The sequence below is a fragment of the Catharus ustulatus genome, chromosome 6 (assembly GCF_009819885.2).
Source record: "Catharus ustulatus isolate bCatUst1 chromosome 6, bCatUst1.pri.v2, whole genome shotgun sequence".
In the NCBI taxonomy this organism is placed as follows: domain Eukaryota; kingdom Metazoa; phylum Chordata; class Aves; order Passeriformes; family Turdidae; genus Catharus; species Catharus ustulatus.
In genome coordinates, this window is record NC_046226.1 from 58,597,134 (window position 1) to 58,610,110 (window position 12,977).

The 12,977-nt window shown below is 39.1% G+C and overlaps 1 protein-coding gene across 2 annotated transcripts in view; it reads left to right on the top strand.

Annotated features, from left to right (window-relative positions):
• LUZP2 (leucine zipper protein 2) overlaps window positions 1–12,977 on the top strand; it is a 112,533-nt gene that overhangs the window by 887 nt on the left and 98,669 nt on the right. The window lies entirely within an intron of this gene.

The following is a 12,977-nucleotide window of genomic DNA, read 5'->3' on the forward strand; positions in this document are numbered from 1 at the left end:
ATCTGATTATAGACCTGGGCCTTACATTTTGGTTTTTTTTTACTGTAAGATATTGTTGTGTATTCTCAATGGCAGTAAATGTTTAAAAAAAATATGCTGCAATCTAGAATAATTTCTTTCTGTGAAAGTATGAGTGTGAGGAAAATATGAACAAAATCTATTGCAGCTTAAAAATAAACCTGATCTTACCATGAAATGCTCTGGTAAGATAATGCATTCTACTCACTTGCTCAGAGATAGCATATTGTCTATGCTGTCAGTATTATATGTTCAGCAAAGAAAAGATAAAGCTGAGACACCTTATCCCATTGTCTTGATGCACAAAGATGAGAAATTTATGTTGGGTACAGAACAGATCTATTATGATACTGCTGTCTATTTAGACTGCTCAACTTCAGTTCCTCATCAGTAAATCAAACCCAAATTTTGATTATGTTATTTCTCTGCTGTGTTAGAATAATAACACAGAAATAAGTACATGATAAATAGTAATGAGTCTATAAAGCATGTTCTCGGAGGATATATGCATGTACATTTTTCAGGGAAATGTGACCTTTTCCTTTATGCTGTGTCTTCTCCTGTATAATGGGCATCAAAGCAGCCTTTTGCAGAAGCACTGCATATTTTAAGGCTTAATTGTTCACTGAGATGTAAAAAGAAAAGAAAAAAGTGTGTGCCTGCTACAGAGTCAAAGTAAGGGACAGCAGGAGCTACATACACAGGAAATAATAACTGAAAATCTCTGAATGGGAAGATGTCCGAATGCAGGGAAAAATCAGGAAATTGCTTCAATTATCTGTTAACTTCCCTACTTTAGAATGGGTTTTTATTGGCACAATGAGGGTACTTTTTTGGTAACTTTTGTGGTTAGGGGTTCCACAGTGCTGGTCCATATGAGCCATACTGATGTGCTTTGGAATGTAGCACTTGAAGGAATATATTGTGGTTCAATTCTTCGGATTTAATAAAAGGTCTAAGGAAGCTTTCATTAGCAGTCATGTGAATTGTTTTGGAGTAATAATTTTATGCTCATTAAAGAGTGATGCGTCTTTGGAAGAAGAGTTAAAATAGAGAGGAAGCTGCAAACCAGCTTTTGCAGATGCAGGTTTGCATCTCGCATGAGCCTGTGCAGATTAACCTGTACTGAAAAGAGATATGGAATGCTCAAAAACTCCTCGAACATTCATGGGAGTCAGTGTATCTAGTGTGGAGCCCTAAGAGTGAGTCCTTATCTTCTTGAGCAAATGTTACCAGTATGAGAAATGAAGCGTATCTAATTCTGGATAATTGTAAAGAAACCTAATAAATTCAAATCCCGCCTCAACTTTCAAAAAATACTTGGAAAGATTATCAAGAAGTTAAAATTGGCATGTGGATGCTAATTATGAAAACAAGAATTCTGAGGAGGAGTGTGTATATTTTCATAAGAGCACAATGTTGTGGCCTGTGATGGTTACAGTAATTTCACGACTATAAGGTGCACCCTTTTGACTAAATTTTTCCCCCGAACCTGGAAGTGCACCTTATAGTCCGGTGCGCCTTATATAATGGACAAAGTTGCGAAATTTGCCAAACCGGAAGTGTGAACCGCAATGGGCGGGCGGTGCCGCGGGAGCGCCGAGTCGCGAGGGGGGGCAGGAGCGGGCAGCCATGGCCGGCAGGAGCTGCGTGCGGAGGGACGAAGCTGCCGCCAGTCCCGGCCTGGGCGGAACAAGTAGCCGGGTGGCGCCACTCCAGGTGCGGGGGTGGGGGGAACAAGAAGCTGGGTGGTGCTGGCCCCAGCCCGGGTGTGGGGGAAATGAGAAGTGCGAGCCCGCAGCAGTCCTGAGCAGAGCCCACCCGGTGGTGGCATCAGAGCAGCAGCGGTGCAGCCCGGGCGGCTGGGGGAAAGCAGGGGTGACGGCGCAGCCCCTGCGGCCACGGCAAAGCGGCAACAAGCGGCACAGCCACGGGAAAGCCGCGACAAGCGGTGCAGCCGTGGGAAAGCGGCGAGGAGCGGCACGGCCACTGCCGGCTGGGGGGAAGCCGGGACGCAACGCGGCTGCGCGGTGGGAGCCATGCCAGGCAGCGCTGGGGGCGGGCGGGAATGCCGGGGCCTGTTGCACGGGGAGGGCGCCTGGGGCTGTGTTTAAAGGCTACACTGATCTTTTAAAAATGTTTGCAAATTGAGCACCTGCCAGTAATTCGTTACTTTGTTGCGCACCACGTGGCTCCTCCCTGCAAAAAAAAAGTTCGCCTTATAGTCTAGTGCGCCTTGCATGATCTACAAAGTTGCGAAATTTGCTGACTTCTGGGGGGTGCGCCTTATAGTCTGGTGCGCCTTATGGTTGTGAAATTACTGTTTGTTCTTATGTAATTGAGAAATGAAAATGATCAATGAGAGAAAAATTTCTGTTAAAATTTTTTTCCTGTCCACTTTTATATTTCCTTTGACATTTCAATTTAATGTGATAGACTTTATATGTTGGAATTTTCAAATCTTGCTGAAGACAATATAGGGTTTTCATATGACATCAGAAATGAGTCTCACTGCCCTGAGAGTTCAGGGAGTAGACACAGTGTACAATAAGCTCAGGGTCTTATTCTGTGACCACTTGTGTGCTTTTGTGACCCCAGACACCTGAACAGTCTGACTAGAATGCTGCTTGTAAAATGGAATATTACATGAAGGCAGTTATTGGGGTCAGTAAGTACTTTTTATGGTCCAGATGATCTTGTCTAGTGAGACTTCCCTACTTTCTAGCTAAAAGGACAGTTTTCTGAATATTGTTGGAACATTACTGTTGAAATGCTGTATACCAAAATTTTTTTGTCTAAACAACAAAAGTAGAACTCCTTAGAAGAAGCCTGATGTGAAACAAAGCTTTCCTTTTTGGTTTTTTGTGTCAGTGCTTTCTGTCACATGTGAAATATGACAAAGATACAAGACACCGAATAATTTGAGTGCAGTAGAGTGCTTAATAGCAGAGAACAGGTCCATAAACCAAACAAGATGGACTTCAATAACAATGAATATTATATAATGTTATTTCTAAATAATAACAATAATAATAATGATTCTATTACAGCTGCTCATTAAATGTATGTAGAAATAACAGGGCTGTAAAAGGCAGAATTTTTTAATTGTAGAGAAGTAGCTGGTAGTCAGTAGTACAGTTTATTTTCAGTACTACACTGGTGTTACAAAGCAATCTCTAATACAATGGCTTCAGAATAATGTATCTTCTGTTGTTTGTAGCAGGATAAAAGTAGTGTGCTTATTTCAAGTTGTTTAATGAATGTGCAGGTGTTGATCTGGTATATGTCTATTGTTGGAAGTCATTAAAAAATGATGACTTTCCTAATTAAGCTTTGATTAAGCTTTCCTTGGGTGTATTTTTAAGGTCAACTATTTTCTTTACATTTGTTGGGTTTGGTAATTATTTTTTCAAGGATATGAAAATAATTTCTCCCTCCTTTCAGATAAAGGTGTGTAAATGACTCAGCCTGTGACTTGAGGAAAAGATAAAGAGGGACATGTCTGATGTTACTATACTGGCATGGAGTGGGAGAAAGTTGAAAATCTTTGTTTCTAGTTTTTAAGATCTGCTTGGTATTAAGAACACTGGGCTATAATCAGATGTTGATAGTAGCTGTTTTTCATTTAGGCTAATATGAAAGTAGATGAAGCCCTCCTTTATAGACTGTGAAGTGTAGTATGAGGCTCATTGAATGTTAATACTCTTGGCTGTAGCCATGCCATTGTAACATTCTGTCTGGCAGGTAGCCAGAACTGATTCTCACATGTGAGATCTCAGGCTAAGGTCCAGTAGTGTCCTTTCTCTTCCCCACAATTGAAGATTAATTCTGCAGAGTTGTAGTAGGCTGCTTCTTTAGGAGAAAATATGATCAATTTTTTGCTGTAAGTTCTTAATGCGCTTTCTGAATTCTTTCAGAAATACAAGGGTAATAAATATCCTTTTTCACAATTTTGTTGTGTGAATTTTCTGGACTCTAAAAGCTTTCTGATTTCTATCAGTGTGGATGATGATGCTTGTTTGGTTAATGGTTTGTGAGGATTTATATTTGAGGTACAGACATAGTATTTAGGATGTGACTCTACTATACCTGTGAACTACGTGTTTTTGTTGTGAACTGTGTTTAAGCATAATGGGTGCTTAAACCAATGGTGCAACTCCAGAATTTCATGTAATGTGTTTGGCTTGATGGCTTTATTTTAAAGACTTATAAGAAAGTGCACACTAGAAACCACTTGCACCTTGCTACCAAAGGAATGGAGAAAAATGTATGGCAATATCAGTGGTGCTCTGTATATCTAAGATCACAAACATAAATTAAAAATCCAGAAAGAAAGCCACAGTTTGGCCATAAAAAATAAAAAAAATTCTTTTGTGATGTTGGAATTCTGCTTTTTATGCTATGTGCAATGTGTTTCTGCCATGGAGTTACTTTTGATATTTTTATGTATTCTTTGTGTTGAGAAAAATTAGGATGCTGACACTTTCTCATGTCTCATTTAATTAATTTACAGTAAAGACAGAAGATTATGATATCTTAACCTAAACTGTAATCCTTTTTTCAGTGAGCTCAATATTGTTTTATATTTAATAGAAAACTGTTCACAGACAGTATTCCCTATGATGTTCTACTCTGCAGGCAAAGAAATCTCATTTATGCCACTTGTCAAAGCAGTGTTTCTTCCCATTGTCTAGTTTTGCACAATGGGTGTGCCGTCTGTCTTCCAAGGGAAGTCAAGTAATATGTTTGTCAGAAAGCAAAAAAAGCTTTTTCATACCATCCGTAAGTCTTAATACTGTGCGAAAGTTTAAGATGTGTATTGTTATATTTGCTATTTCAAACACATTGAAAGTCAAGTACCTTTTAGAAATACTGAAGGCTAAATATGACCTTTCATCAAATAGCAGTTTTAAAGTTTATTGTTTCATTTACTCGCTTTCCTTACTTGCTCATCTTACTCTTACCCTTTACATAATTCCGGGTTTTTTTAATGTTTACTTTTCCTGGTCTTTATCTTAGTAGTATTTTTTGTACTGTCCCCTCTTAAATTTCTGCTGTATTTGTAGATACAAACAATACTTCAGTCAATCATTAGAGAAATCAGTACATGAATCTTACAAACTGAAGAAATAGGTGTGTACAGAATTTCTTGGTATCTTACTTGCTGATATCAATAGTTTCTATGGAAAAAAGTAGAGAAGTGTCAAAAATTCTGGTGTGTTTTGTATTCATGTGCTGTCTTAGGAAGAAAAGACTCATTTGCTGCCAGCTAGTGTATGTTACCCAAGGTGTTGATTTTTCTAGCCATTTACATATTCTTGTTATTTATGAATGGTCATATTTGGTCAATTTGTGGTCATTTCCTTGCAGGAAATAGGTAGGCTTTCTTTGCATTTGCCAACTATAAAAGTAGAAGCTGGTTAAAAAACAAAGTAAGCCTACTTCAGACAAATGGAAGCACTTAGAAACCAGAGCATGTATTTGCTGAGTCACATGTAATTGCAGAACTAAAACCTTTCCCTTTTAGTTGGAGATGGAACTGCAGCAAAATATCTTTCTAATGTGTCCATATGATAGTCTTCCAGGCCACACTTCTATCCATGACCCAAATATATGGTCTTGCTTTGATAGCATCAAAACACCTTGTATTCAACAACAGGGAAACAGGGATTTATGGTGGGGCCCAGTCTGTAATTTCACCATAGAGAAATCCTACATAAATAAATCATCAGTAGTTTTTATGGTGTTTATATAACTTGTTTAGGTAGTGGGAGGAGAGAAAAATTGCCTGGTGTACCTGGTAAACAAAATAGTTTATTCATGCTTCATCTTGTTGAATTCTCTATAGTTGATAAAGTTCTTAAGGTGATTCTGTGTTTTTGTTGATATGAATGACTACAGAAGTAGGAGCTGTGACTTAGTACCTCAGAATTGCTTGGTGAGCCAAGAGCAGCAATAAGCCCAGCAATTACACTATGCCCAACATATATTACCCTCATCATGTTTGAATGATTTTGCAGCCATGAGTTTTTCAGGCTAGTCTGGGACAATAAACACGGGGAAAACCCTGATATTTTACCGAAACATTGAAGAGAAAAGAAAAAAATACGTGGAAAAATTGAGCTGACAAGACTGAAAAACTGCAGCTGTGCTCTGGGCAGCATTAGATTGTTGAGGAAGTTTCTTCCTCCTGAGGCAAAGCAATGAAATGTGTGCTGGATGTGTAAAGAGAGACTGTCTCTCTTGAAAATGGAGAAATAAAATCAATTTTTGTACTGCTTTACTTTTTTTTTGTTAAGAAGTATTTTTCAGAATGGGGTAAAACTCAGCAAGAGTGCAAATCAACACACTGTGTTTAGGTGTTTAGTAGCTGAATCTGTAAGATGCTATGCCGAAACTAATCAGTTGATAATTAATTGTTATTTTTAGTGCCAAAATGTCCAAAATAGGCAATGTGTTCTTACTACTTATCAATGGCTGGCATAGTCCTTCAGTCCTGCTATACTACTACCCCTCTGTTCTATGGAGAGTACAGAAGGTCCTGGTATTTCCTCCTCTGAAAATAGGTACTGTTGATTTTTTTGTTGGTTTTGATTTGCTTTCTTCTGCATTCTGTGAAGGGAGCCAACATTTGTCAAGGGATCGGGTTTTGAGAGACTAATGCCTACCTATAATCTGGAATGGATTTTCTTGCAAGTGATCTGAAAGAGTCTAATCTGATGACTTTTGAATTTCAGAAAGGGACAGTAGGTTGACTGCACTAACCTTTTGAATCTCTGAATGTGAATGAGCTATATTCTTTGAAACTTAGACTATTCTTTAGGTGCTGAATGGTATGGGGGATACCAAATAGTTGAGGTTGTTAGGAATCCATCCTGACCTCTTTTAGAAAGTTTCTCCTTGCAACTGTCTTCATTTTACCTCAGTCGAGGAATGAGATTATTTGGCTTAATGCAAAGGGTGAGGCTTGGGTAATTAACCTGTAACCATGATGCCTCAATGACGGTGAAGGTGAGGAGGGGTCAGAACCTATTACAGCATTGCTGTTTTCCTTCTTTGTCCTTAAGCATATTTGATGTTACAATCAGTGCAGCCTATGCAATTTAATTTGGTGAAAAATCAGTCTCAAATACTGCTTTCTGTGAGATCACTGCATTTGTATATGAATCTATATGAATATATGAATATATATGCATTCATCTATTAAAAAACCCAAATACAGCCAAATACAGCACATCTGTGTACTGAGGCTCATCTGCTTTTTTGTTTACTTGTAAAACCACTATCTGCTCCTCAGTACACAGATGTGCTGTATTTGGCTCAGAAAATTTCATTAAAGCAGACATTCAATTTCATTTAATGCATTTCTTTAACTCTGTTCCTGTTTCAAACATCTTAGTTCTTTCCCTTATGTTGACTCAGCTGGAGCTCCTTTGGCACAAGGGCGCGTTGTTATCTGTTGCTAGGCACAGAAAGAATTAAAATGCTGTAAATATTAAATAGTGAGATCAGTTTTAAAGAAATAGTAGTCAGTCCATTTGACTCGGGAGAAAACCTTACATTTCCATTTGTTGTAATGTCATAGTGTGTAGTACTGTCAGCTTCATATGTAACTAAACTGACAAAATTTAGATAGCTCCTGAAAATAGCTAGGAAGAAATACAGGACATGCATACCAGAACTAAGTGTTCAAGGAAATATGTTTCCTTTGTATGAGATGACTGCTGCATCACTGTCTTATAAAACGTAATTGTAAATGTTTAAGCCATTCCCATCAAATAGGCGGTGTACAGAAATTGGTACTGCAGTCAAGTTTAAATATTTTAGTGTTTACTCACATCAAATGTTTCTTTGCTGCTTAATCTTGCAGGTAATATCACATGTTTTAAATGTAATGGAAAACTGTTGCCAAAACTATTCAGTAATTACAGGAACACGGACGTTTCTATCACACTAGATTAAACCTAATGATACCTTGGAAGGAGTATGGAATAGTTTAATCTGCCCTAAGTCTTTCCGTGTACTAGGCAATTAAAGGATCCTTAAGATAGCTGGAGCCATTCCTGTAGAAGAATATTCAGTATCTATAACAGAGTCTTTGATCATGTGAGCATTTGCAAGGACCCATCTGGAGAAATAAGTAGATGTGTTTTCAGAAGTTCAGCTGCTGAGTAGGCCAGAAACAAACATACATATCTGAGCAATCCCCTCAACCACGTGATTTTTAAGGAAACTATTGAGAGAAATCACTTTACAAAGTCAGATTTGTGAAACTGCCAGAGCCATTCTGGGACCTGATAGGATAAGATACCAGAGAAGGGTGATGGAAAACAGTCTAATTTCAGTGCCTGTTAGATGAAGGAGGTAGATGAAAAGGGACATGATGTAGTGAATGAATAAGTTGAAATATTGATGCTATTCTAGAGTTGCTCTTTACCTCTGTCTTACCAGACATGAACTGTATCTGTGTGCTGCTCTTTCTGAAGAGATTTTAACCAAGATTTTTAAAAATGCTGTTTGTGTAGAGAGACAATATTGGAGAGGAAGAGACTTGTTAGGCTCTTCCTGTTACTATTCAGGACTTAGAAATTATAGAATTGATGTAGTTTTAATTCTTTTTTAAAAAAAAGCTTAAAAATAGTTTTAAAAACATGTCTTAAAAGTCTCCTAATAGGAAAGCAGTAGAAAAATGTAGCACTTTCACTTCAATTTTTGGGCAATAGAACAAACACTTATTGTGCTACGGATATCTATGCTCCATACGTTTTAAACCTCATAAATTACATATACCTAGTGTTAACATAAGGGTAAAACTTTTGAGGATCTACAGATAGCACTGTTTTATAGACAGAATGTCTGTGTATGTTTGGAAATCTGAGTGCTTATTATTAATGACACTCTAGTGAGGATGGAGAGAGCTCCTACTTGATTCCTGTTAATTTAATGAAAATGAGTAGCAGTAATAAAGTCTTCTCATCTGCAGTGGATACCAAAATGTCATTGTGGACGTTGATAAAAGGAAATCAGGGATTGCAAAACTGTAATCAATTTCATTGGTATATTTTTAATATATATATCTTCTACAGAATTCAATATTTCAAAACAGCTGAATTTTTTTTTCAACAGCTAAGACAACAAATTTGACTATATTTTTCCAGACAAAAATACCAAATAATTTCTACAGATAACACTGGGGTTTTTTTGTTGTTGTTGTTTTGGTTTTTGTTTGTTTGTTTGTTTTTTGGTTTTGGTTTTTTGTTTGTTTTGTTTTGTTTTTTTCTCTTTTTTTTCGCTTTTTTTCAATCCCACTACTTCCTTCAGATGCAAGAAATTATATTGGAGACAAGCACTGTTTTGGGCAAATATATTAACCTGGAATTATTCTGCCAGCTTCCACTTCTGCAGTCTTTCAGTTGGACAGTCTTGCATTTCAGTGTAGAAAAAGATGTTCACTTTCTTTAAATTCCTTGTATTTCAACAGAATTTTATTTATACGTTGATGATGGCAATTAGTTCCTATCAGTACAGCATAGGTCACACTGCTGAAAGAGAAACTTTAGCAACTGGTGTATTGTTAAATGCTTACTCCCCTACTGGTAATCTTGGTGCCTGTTTCTTTGTGGCCCAATTATCAGCATAACCTCATTTTGCAGAGGCATCTGACAGACACATCCTGAAGTAGTTCTGAATAACTCCCACAGGGATGTTAAGCAGTGGGTCCTTTTGCAAAGTCTCTCTTCTTAACAGGCTCTGGAGCTTTCACAGGGTTTGCATGGCGGGTAATCTAGTGGACATGGTGCTGTGCAATGTGCTCTAGGATGACGCTGCTTAAGGAGGGAGGTTGGACTGGATGATTCACTGTGGTCCCTTCCAACTTTACCCTTTCTGTGATAATGTGAAAGAAGAGTGTTCATTCTTTTACCATCATTTTGTTGACTTGCAGCATAGTTTTCTGTCAAGATAATTTGTAGCAAGGGAAGTGGCTTATGTTGGGCTTCAAATTCCTGTCTGTGTGGAGAAGAAAAGTGGGATGATTATTTTTCCTATTTTCTTTCCTTTATTTTCTTCTCCAAAAGCCTGTGTTGGAATTAACATATAAAATTTGATTCAGGTGGAAAAACTGATGAAATCCTGCCTTCATAAAAAATCAGCTATGGTTGTTTATGGGTATGGGTATGAAGTCTTGTTTCTTCTTCATTTGCTTTGGGTTTTCATCTTGGAGCTAGTCCAGGGATCATTCTTAATAGGCTTGTGTAAATGCCTGTTTCTTAAAATATCCACAAGACCTGAATTTCCACAAAAGCTTCATCTGGAGTATAAAAAAATAAAAAAGAATTGTAGAAAATAAAATTAATTTATATTTTTGTATATTTCTGGATAAATTAAGCTGATATTCTTTCTATTTAAACCTGTATAATCTGTGGTTTTTTGCTTTAGCCTAGGATATGTATAAGGAACGGAGGTTGGTTTTGGAGGTTCAATTGTCTTCCTGTTATTGAAACAGGAATAATAGAATAACTCTTTCAGTAATATATTAAAACATATGTATATATTCATAGTGAACATCAAGATGCAATCTTTAAAATATTAATCTTTAAAAAAACCCAAACCTGCCAGAAATCCTAAAAATGCAAATGAAAAAAATAAAAAATCCTCCAAATACTCCAACAGTTCTCAAACACTTTGAAAATGAAGAGACTACTTACATTATTATTACAGTGCTAGCAACATGTTCTTTCCTACCCATAATTTTCGTTTGTTTAACAGTTGCTTGGGCATTTTAACATTTTAGGCCACAACACCACAGTGACCATGGGGTATTTCAGTTAAATCAGTATTAGAGTAAATAACCTTTAAGCCTTCAGAGAATCCATCTACAGAACCTCAGAACATGCCTTTGACCACTTCTGATTTGAATTTCTATATTTGTGATACTGAGTAAAGAATTTCTTTTTGGATACAGAAAAAATTTTAAGTAGCTGAGGTGCCTGTATTATAGTATCTGTAAGGGTGATTTTGATACCTACAGTAAATTCACGAATACAAGCCGCACTGAGTATAAGCCGCATCTCTGGGTGTTGGCAAATATTTCGGTTTTTGTCCATAAATAAGCCGCACCTGAATATAAGCCGCTCTGTCGTTCGCAGCGAGGACCCGCGTGCAACAAAGTTGTCAAATACTAACAGAACCGCGGCATGGCGGGGTTTACTGGCTCAACTAAGGCTGTGCAGGCTCGGCCCGCTAGGGGCTGCTGACGGGGCCAGGTGGCCCAGCCCGGCGCTGCCACTTGGGGCCGGCCGCCGCCTCTGGGTTCGCTCACCCCGGCCCCGCTCCCGCCGCGGCGCCGGCCGGGCACGGAGAGAGCACCCCGCTCCCGCCGCGACACCGGCCGGGCACGGAGAGAGCGCCCCGCTCACGCCGTGGTGCCGGCCGGGCACGGAGAGCACGCCCCGCTTGCGCCGCGGCGCTGGCCGGGCACGGAGCACCCCCTGCTCCCGCCACGGCGGCGGAGGGTGGGGGCAGAGCACCCCCCCTCCTCTCCGAGCCGCGGCAATGGTGGCGCAGGGCTCCCCCATCTCTCCCCTGGGCTGCGGCAGAGGAGGGAAGAAGAGAGCTATCCCGCCTCTCTCCCCGCCCCCCGTGCTGCCTGCAGGGAGCCAGGGCAACACAGTAACACTGTAACAATCGCGGAATGCCGGCTTTTACTGGCAGGTGCTTGGCTCGGCGCCCTGGCTGGCACGTCTGGGGTTGTAAATGTCAGAAAATTATTCACAGATTAGCCGCCCCCGACTATTAGCCGCACTTCCGGGTTTCCACCAAAATTTTTGTCAAATTGCTGCGGCTTCTATTCGTGAAATTACTGTAATTTCAAAATAACAGCAGAACAAACAATATAAACTTCCTCTGTTATAAGAAATGGCAACAGGTGTTTCAATGCATCTTAAAAATGAGGGAGGACCACTGACTTTAGATGTTTAAGCTTAAAAACGGCAAACCTCCAAAATTCTGATTTGCATTATGGATCAAGGTGTGACAACCCATCCTCAAGAGGAATGGTGCCTTCAAGATTCATAGGTGCCTATGATTAAAAGGGATGACAAAAGTCACAGAGACCACTCAGAAAAAAACTCAGAAAAGTTTTATTAGTAAATTGCACAATTGGCATGGAAATTGATGCGTTAGTGCCTGTTGTACTATATAAGCACATGGCAATGTAGTAAAAGGAAGGAAGGAAGGCAGGCAGGCATGTATGTGCCTGAGGTTTGTTGGGGTACCTTTCTACAGATACCTCTAAGTGGGGAAACCTACGTTTTTCACTTTCAATTCAATTTAGTTCTCATACACAGTCCATTCTTTCACATCTTTCTGGAAATGGGTCAGAGGGTTTCAGGCATCCTTGGTGGTCTTGGGCCCCACCTTTATAGTCCATGGCCACTTCTCAGCCTCATTCTTGCTCTTGAGCTGCACTGCATTGTGCTTATTTCCAAGAATTAGAATAAGGATGTTTGTCCTGGAACAGTGCTGCCCTGCCTCTGCATGGTCCCCTTCTCCAGCAGCATCTTTTTCTTTCCCACAATGTGTTGAGACATACACATTATACCATTTTTTGGGATTCTACACGAGGTCAATGGAGTTTGCCTTTAGATAATGTGTAGCCTTGAGAATATTAAGTGTCTTGGCAGGGTTACACTAAAGTAAAACTTGAATAACAGCCTGTAGCTTTAAATAAATTATTTGATTACTTTCAGTAATTACTAAATAAATCACACATTTGATCTCTCTGTAGTCACTGTAACATCCACTGAGTTCACTGATGCCCACTGATGCTACATATCCTATCATCTTCCTAGCACACGTGAAAAGAAAATAAGAAATTGGCATTCAGTTTAGCAACAGTCTGCATCAAGACAACACTCAGATTTTTAAAAAGAGATAGTTCTTCTCTTATTTATATACAA